Genomic DNA, 8,874 nt, shown 5'->3' with positions numbered 1-8,874 from the left:
ATAACATTTTGAGCGGCATACTTTCACTGTCAACGCAACAACTATGAGATGGCTGTATCTTCCATACTACATGCATTATATGCAGTTCCCAAATAGAATGGTAAAGGTTTATACTCCCCCAACCACCAACAAGCATCAATCCATGGCTTGCTCGAAACAACGAGGGCCTCCAACAAACAACAGCCCTGGGGGAGTTTTGTTTAATTATTTTGATTTGCTTTGATCTTTTTGGATCATGGGACTGGACATCCCGGTTACCAGCCCTTTCTCGTGAATGAGGAGCGGAGTCCATTCCTCGTGAGAATAACCCACCTAGCATGGAAGATATAGGCAGCCCTAGTTGTAACATGAGCTACTCGAGCATACAAAACATAATTTCATTTAAAGGTTTGGAGTTTGGCACATACAAGTTTTCTTGGAACGGCAGGTAAATACCGCATATAGGAAGGTATAGTGGACTCATATGGAACAACTTTGGGGGTTTAAGGAGTTTGGATGCACAAGCAGTATTCCCACTTAGTACAGGTGAAGGCTAGCAAAAGACCGGGAAGCGACCAACTAAGAGAGCGACAACAGTCATAAACATGCATTAAAATTAATTCACACCGAATATAAGCATGACTAGGATATAATCCACCATGAACATAAATATCGTGAAGGCTATGTTCTTTTGATTCAACTACATGCGTGAACATGTGCCAAGTCGAGTCACTCAATTAATTCAAAGGAGGATACCACCCCATTATACCACATCATAATCATTCTAATAGCATGTTGGCACGCAAGGTAAACCATTATAACTCATAGCTAATCAAGCATGGCACAAGCAACTATAATCTCTAAATGTCATTGCAAATATGTTTACTTCATAATAATCTGACTCAGAAACGATGAACTCATCATATTTACAAAATCAAGAGAGGTCGAGTTCATACCAGCTTTTCTCATCTCAATCAGTCCATCATATATCGTCATTATTGCCTTTCACTTGCACGACCGAACGATGTGTATAATAATAAGAGTGCACGTGCATTGGACTAAGCTAGAATCTGCAAGCATTCAACTCAAAAGAGAAGACAAGTAATATGGGCTCTAAATTAAATAAACAATCATGCATATGAGAGCCACTAAGCATTTTCAATATGGTCTTGTCGACCACCAAAGGAAAGAAAAGAAAATAAAACTATTTACAGGGGAAAGCTCCCAACAAGTAAGAAGAAGAACTAGAAATCTTTTTGAGTTTTCATTTTAATTTCTACTACAAGCATGGAAACTAAACTAAGTAATTTTTTTTGTTTTTCTCGTGGTTTAACAAGCACATAAGAAGAAAACTAGAAAAAGGAATTTAAACTAGCATGGATAATACAATGAAAGAGTATGAGCACCGATGACTAGTGTGTGAACATGAATGTAAAGTCGGTGAGAAATATGTACTCCCCCAAGCTTAGGCTTTTGGCCTAAGTTGGTCTAATATCAAGGACCGCCGCTACTCTCCCCGGTGTAATGGGAGGTGTAATTAGGATACCACTGGCTGGTCATCTCCGGATCCCACTGGACAGATGTTGCACGATAAGGGTCCAGTTCAGGTTCCGGCTCAGGTTCAGGTTCCGGAGTAAAAGCTTGGGCTCGATGATTGTTCACTCCTTCTGGTGTGACGAGAAAATTTTCTGCAAGCAAATCAAACAAAAGAGGCGCAGGCAAAATAATAATCTCAATATGTTTCTTATTGAATCTAAGTTTATACAAGAGCATCCTATCTTCGTTGTCAACAATAAACTTGTGTGCTACCATGCTCTTGTAATCTAAAATGTGAGGAGGCAATATTGTCTCCTCTTCCTCATTGTGCCTAATGGGTATCTGAAAATGTCTAGCAAGACGTGCAGCATAGATACCTCCAAATATGGGGCCTTTTGTACGATTCAGGGCTAGCCATTTAGCAACGATGACACCCATACTAAAAGTATTGTCTCCGAGCAAAGCATGTTGAAGAATGATAATATCAGGAACGCTCAAGTTTCCACTATTTCCACGACCAATCAAGCATCTACTAGCAAATATGGCAAAGTAGCATAAAACAGGAAAGTGTATGCTAGAGACTCTTGCCTCAGAGCCCCTCTTTGGCTCCTCTACAGCAATAATATTAACAAAGCCAGCCACATCTTCACGATGGGGTTCCTCTAATTCTCCCTCATAAGGTATCCTACATGCCACGCAAAAATGACGTAAAGACATTTCTTTGAACTCATCATATAAATGAAATGATACTGTAGGCGGTGACTTCTTAGGATAAAAATAAAAGTTTTGCATGCAAGTATAGTTGAGTAAGAGATACTGATCGATTCGGTCATTGACGAAACAGGTGTGCAGTCTCGATTAAAGCATAAAAGTCTTCATGAATTCCAGCGTCTTTCAAGAAATCCTCGCATGGCCATTCACACGACCGTACTTCCGCTAAGCGAGGAAGATTATATTTGGCTTTTTCCTTCTCTTTGGCTTGATTTTCCTAAGAGCTTTGGCTAGAAGAGCCCCTCAAAAGTTTCCTTAACATTTTCTGAAAATTTCTGAAATTTTTAGTAACTTCAAAATAAAAGTGCATAAAACTAGACAAGATTGATAACAACTACTCCTACAAGTGCCTAGAGCCTATATCATGCATTGGAATTGCTTGGGACCTCAAAAATTTAACATGCAAGCTCAAGAACATGGTCACCTATGCAGCAAAAATTTGCAATGAATAAAGCACTAGAACAAAAACTAATTGGACCAATGAAGGAGTAACATACCAAGCAACAATCCCCCAAAGCAGTTTTGTGAATGTAGCTTTGAGCTAAGAGATCGGAAATCGTAGCAAAACGAGCTAGAACTCATGCTTGAGCTGGATGGGGAGTTTTTGGGGTAGAATATGAAGTGTGTGGGTGCTAGCATAAGTGGAGGGGAGCCACCAGGGGCCCACGAGACAGGGGGCGTGCCCTATGAAGGGGGGCGCCCTCCACTCTCGTGGCCTGGTGCTTGCCCCTCCTGCAGTGTTTTTAGTGCCTAAAATCCTCAAATATTCCAGAAAAAAATCATACTAAGTTTGCAGGGCATTTGGAGCACTTTTATTTTTGGACTATTTTTTAATGCATGGATAATTCAGAAAACAGACGGATAATACTATTTTTGCTTTATTTAATCTAAATAACAGAATGTAAAAATAGGGTACAGAAGGTTGTGCCTTCTAGTTTCATCCATCTCGTGATCGTCAAAATGAACCCACTAACAAGGTTGATCAAGTCTTGTTAACAAACTCATTCCGAATAGCACGAAACCGGAGAAATTTCGAATAACACTAAGTTACCTCAACGGGGATATGAAAATCCCCAACAATAGGAATATCATACTTTTTCTTGACAGAAGGGAGAAGAAATTCAAACCCTCCAAAAATAATAGTTGGAACTTTTCCAATAGAATTGATGCTATGAACTTGAGATTGTTTCCTCAGAAAGTGTACCGTATGCTCATTACCATTAACATGAAAAGTGACATTGCCTTTGTTGCAATCAATAACAGCCCCTGCAGTGTTCAAAAAAGGTCTACCAAGGATAATAGACATACTATCGTCCTCAGGAATATCAAGAATAACAAAGTCCTTTAAGATAGTGACATTTGCAACAACAACAGGCATATCCTCACAAATACCGATAGGTATAGCAGTTGATTTATCAGCCATTTGCAAAGATATTTCAATAGGTGTCAACTTATTGAATTCAAGTCTACGACATAAAGATAGAGGCATAACACTAACACCAGCTCCAAGATCACATAAAGCAGTTCTAACGTAATTTCTTTTAATGGAGCATGGTATAGTCGGTACCCCTGGATCTCCAAGTTTCTTCGGGATTCCACCCTTAAAAGTGTAATTAGCAATCATGGTGGAAATTTCAGCTTCCGGTATCTTTCTTTTGTTTGTAATGATATCCTTCATATACTTAGCACAAGGATTTGCTTTCAGCATATCAGTTAAACGCATACGTAAGAAGATAGGTCTAATCATTTCAGCAAAGCGCTCAAAATCCTCATCATCCTTTGTCTTGGATGGTTTAGGAGGAAAGGGCATGGGTTTCTAAACCCATGGTTCTCTTTCTCTACCATGCTTCCTAGCAACAAAATCTCTCTTATCATAACGTTGATTCTTTGGTTGTGGGTTATCAAGATCAATAGCAGGTTCAACTTCTACTTCATTATTTTTGCTAGGTTGAGCATCAACATGAACATTATCATTAAGATTATCACTAGGTTCATGTTCATCACCTGATTGTGTTTCAGCCTCAGAAATAGAAATATCATTGGCATTCTCAGGTGTGTCTACAGTAGGTTCACTAGAAGCATGCAAAGTCCTTTCATTTTTCTTTTTCTTCTTTTTAGAAGAACTAGGTGCCTCTAAATTATTTCTCTGAGAATCTTGCTCGACTCTCTTAGGGTGGCCTTCAGGATACAGTGGTACCTGAGTCATTCTACCAGTTCTAGTAGCCACTCTAACAGCAAAGTCATTTTTATTATTTAATTCCTCAAGCAAATCATTTTGAGCTTTAAGAACTTTCTCAGCTTGAGTATCAACCATGGAAGCATATTTGCCAATGAGTTGAAGTTCACCTTTAACTCTAGCCAAGTTATCGCTTACGCGTCCTATCTTGAAAGCATTATTCTTTAACTCTCTACCAACATAAGCATTAAAACTTTCTTGTCTAGCCATAAAGTCATCAAATTCATCTAAGCATGTGCTATGAAATTTAGTAGAGGGGATTTCAACTTTATCATATCTATAGAGAGAATTTACCTTTACTACCTGTGTCGGGTTATCAAGACAATATGGTTCTTCAACAGGCGGTAAATTAAGACCATGCATTTCTTCAATAGGTGGTAAACTCTTAACATCTTCAGCTTTAATACATTTTTCTTTCACTGATTTCTTTGCCTCTTGCATATCTTCAGGACTGAGAAATAAAACACCTCTCTTCTTTGGAGTGGGTTTAGGAATAGGCTCAGGAGTTGGCTCAATTGGTTCAGGAATTGCCTCAGGAATTGGCTCAGGAAGAGTCCAATTATTTTCATTAGTCAACATATTATTCAATAGTATTTCAGCTTCGTCGACTGTTCTTTCCCTGAAAACACAACCAGCACAACTATCCAAGTAGTCCTTGGAAGCAACGGTTAGTTCATTATAAAAGATATCAAGTATTTCATTTTTCTTGAGAGGATGATCAGGCAAAGCATTAAGTAACCGGAGAATCCTCCCCCAAGCTTGTGGGAGACTCTCTTCTTTGATTTGCACAAAATTATATATTTCCCGCAAGGCAGCTAGTTTCTTATGAGCAGGGAAATATTTAGCAGAGAAGTAATAAATCATATCCTGGGGACTACGCACACAACCAGGAGCAAGAGAATTATACCAAGTCTTAGCATCACCCTTTAATGAGAACGGAAATATCTTAAGGATATAAAAATAGCGATACTTCTCATCATGAGTAAACAGGGTAGCTATATCATTCAACTTGGTAAGATGTGCCACAATAGTTTCAGATACAAGGCCATAAAAAGGATCAGATTCAACTAGAGTAATAATCTCAGGATCAACAGAGAATTCATAATCCTTATCAGTAACACAGATAGTTGAAGTAGCAAAAGCAGGGTCAGGTTTCATTCTAGCATTAAGAGACTGCTGCTTCCATTTAGCTAATAATTTCTTAAGATCATATCTATCATTGCAAGCAAATATTTCCCTGGCAGCTTCTTCATTCATAACATAACCCTTAGGAACAACAGGCAATACATAATCATTGGGAGAACCTTCATCATCACTATCATCAATAATAGCATCTTCAATATTTTCATTCCCCCTAACTCTAGCAAGTTGTTCATCAAGAAATTCACCTAATCACAAAGTAGTATCACGCATAGAAGTAGTTTCATCATGCATAGCAAAAGTGGCATCATCAATAACATGCGACATATCAGAATTCACAGCAGTAGCAGGTTTAGGTGTCGCAAGCCTACAAATAATGGAAGGAGAATCTAGTGCAAAGCTAGATGGCAGTTGCTTACCACCCCTCGTAGTTGAGGGCAAAATCTTGGTTTTAGCGTCTTTCAAGTTCTTCATAGTGAACAACAGATATAAATCCCAAATGACTCAGAGAATAGAGCTATGCTCCTCGGCAATGGCGCCAGAAATTAGTCTTGATAACCCACAAGTGTAGGGGATCGCAACAGCTTTCGAGGGTGAAGTACAACCCAAATTTATTGATTCGACACAAGGGGAGCCAAAGAATATTCTTGAGTATTAGCAATTGAGTTGTCAATTCAACCACACCTGGATAACTTAGTATCTGCACCAAGGTACTTAGTAGCAAAGTAGTATGATAATAATGGTAACAGTAGCAAAAGTAAAGATAAATGCTTTTGGGTTTTTGTAGCAGTTGTAACAGTAGCAACGAAAAAGTAAATAAGCGGAGAACAATATATGAAAAGCTCATAAGCAATGGATCAGTGATGGATAATTATGCCGGATGCGATTCCTCATGTAATAGCTATAACATAGGGTGATAAAGAACTAGCTCCAGTTCATCAATGTAATGTAGGCATGCATTCCGTAAATAGTCATACGTGCTTATGGAAAAGAACTTGCATGACATCTTTTGTCCTACCCTCCCGTGGCAGCGGGGTCCTAGTGGAAACTAAGGGATATTAAGGCCTTCTTTTAATAGAGAACCGGACAAAAGCGTTAACACATAGTGAATACATGAACTCCTCAAACTACGGTCATCACCGAGAAGTATCCCAATTATTGTCACTTCGGGGTTGTCGGATCATAACACATAATAGGTGAATATAGACTTGCAAGATAGGATCAAGAACACACATATATTCATGAAAACATAATAGGTTCAGATCTGAAATCATGGCACTCGGGCCCTAGTGACAAGCATTAAGCATAGCAAAGTCATAGCAACATCAATCTCAGAACATAGTGGATACTAGGGATCAAACTCTAACAAAACTAACTTGATTACATGGTAAATCTAATCCAACCCATCACCGTCCAGCAAGCCTACGATGGAATTACTTACTCACGGCGGTGAGCATCATGAAATTGGTGGTGGAGGATGGTTGATGATGACGACGGCGACCAATCCCCCTCTTCGGAGCCCCGAACGGACTCCAGATCAGCCCTCCCAAGAGAGATTAGGGCTTGGTGGCGGCTCTGTGTCGTAAAACGCGATGAAACTTTCTCTCTGATTTTTTTCTCCGTGAGACGGAATATATGAAGTTGGAGTTGAGGTCGGTGGAGGTCTAGGGGTCCCAATAGATAGGGGGGCGCGCCCTATAGGGGGGGCGCGCCCCCCTGTCTCGTGGACAGGCCCTAGGCCCCCTAGTGTATTTCTTTTGCCCAGAAATTCTTATTAATTCCAAAAAGTGCCTCCGTGGGTTTTCAGGACATTCCGATAACTTTTCTTTTCTGCACATAAAACAACATCATGGCAGTTCTGCTGAAAACAGCGTCAGTCCGGGTTAGTTTCATTCAAATCATGCAAGTTAGAGTACAAAACAATGGCAAAAGTGTTTGGAAAAGTAGATACGTTGGAGATGTATCAACTTCCCCCAAGCTTAAACCTTTGCTTGTCCTCAAGCAATTCAGTTGATAAACTGAAAGTGATAAAGAAAAACTTTTACAAACTCTGTTTGCTCTTGTTGTTGTAAACATGAAAAGCCAGCACCAATAATACGGAGAGCACCACAGGACAACACCAATAATAAAACATGCAACTCAAACCTATCACGGTCATCAATTAACCCATAGGACAAAACAGATCTACTCAAACATCATAAGATAGCCATACATCATTGGGAAATAATATATAGCATTGAGCACCATGTTTAAGTAGAGATTACAGCGGGTAAGAGAGAGGTTACACCCCTGCATAGAGGGGGAAAGTGTTGGTGATGAAGGCGGTGAAGTTGTTGGTGAACATCGCGGTGATGATGATGGCCCCCGGCGGCGTTCTAGCGCCACCGGAAGCAAGGGGGAGAGGGCCCCCCTTCTTCTTCTTCTTCCTTTACCTCCTCCCTAGATGGGAGAAGGGTTTCCCCTCTGGTCTTTGGCTCCCAAGGCGTGGGAGGGGCGAGAGCACCTCCGAGATTGGATCTATCTCTCTGTTTCTGCTTTCTGAGATTATACCCCTTCACCGTTTCTTTAATATCCACATATCCGTAACTCCGATTGGGGTGAATCTTTCGCCCAGATTTTTCTCATAAAATTAGCTTTATTGCGGAAAAAGAAGGGCATCAACCGCCTTACGGGTGGACCACCAAAGTGCCAGTCGCACCCAGGGGGTGTGGGAATCCCCCCTATCTCGTGGCCACCTCGGACACCGTTTCGAGTTGATTCTTCCTCCGGAAAATCACAAATATTCCAAAATAATTCTCCGTCCATTTTTATCCCGTTTGGACTCCATTTGATATTGGTTTTCTGCGAAACATAAAACATGCAACAAACAGGAACTGGCACTGGGCACTGGATCAATGTGTTAGTCCCAAAAATAGTATAAAAAGTTGCCAAAAGTATATGAAAGTTGAAGAATATTGGCATGGAACAATCAAAAATTATAGATACGATGGAGACGTATCACGCCGCCCTGCCCGCCCCGAAAACACTCCCCACCGCCGGTCCGCCGCCGCCCCGGCCATCCCTCTTGGCCCCCCATGCCGAGCTTTTTCTCCGGCGATCCCCACGCCACCGCCCTGCCACCGCTGGCGACGACTTCCCCCACCCTGAACCCTAAGATAGATAGTGGGGTACCTCTCCGGCGGGCCCCCTCCCTACTGCGGCTGGTTCTTCCT

The sequence above is a fragment of the Triticum aestivum genome, chromosome 1B (assembly GCF_018294505.1).
Source record: "Triticum aestivum cultivar Chinese Spring chromosome 1B, IWGSC CS RefSeq v2.1, whole genome shotgun sequence".
In the NCBI taxonomy this organism is placed as follows: Eukaryota; Viridiplantae; Streptophyta; class Magnoliopsida; order Poales; family Poaceae; genus Triticum; species Triticum aestivum.
Note: the sequence above shows the minus strand (reverse complement) of the source record.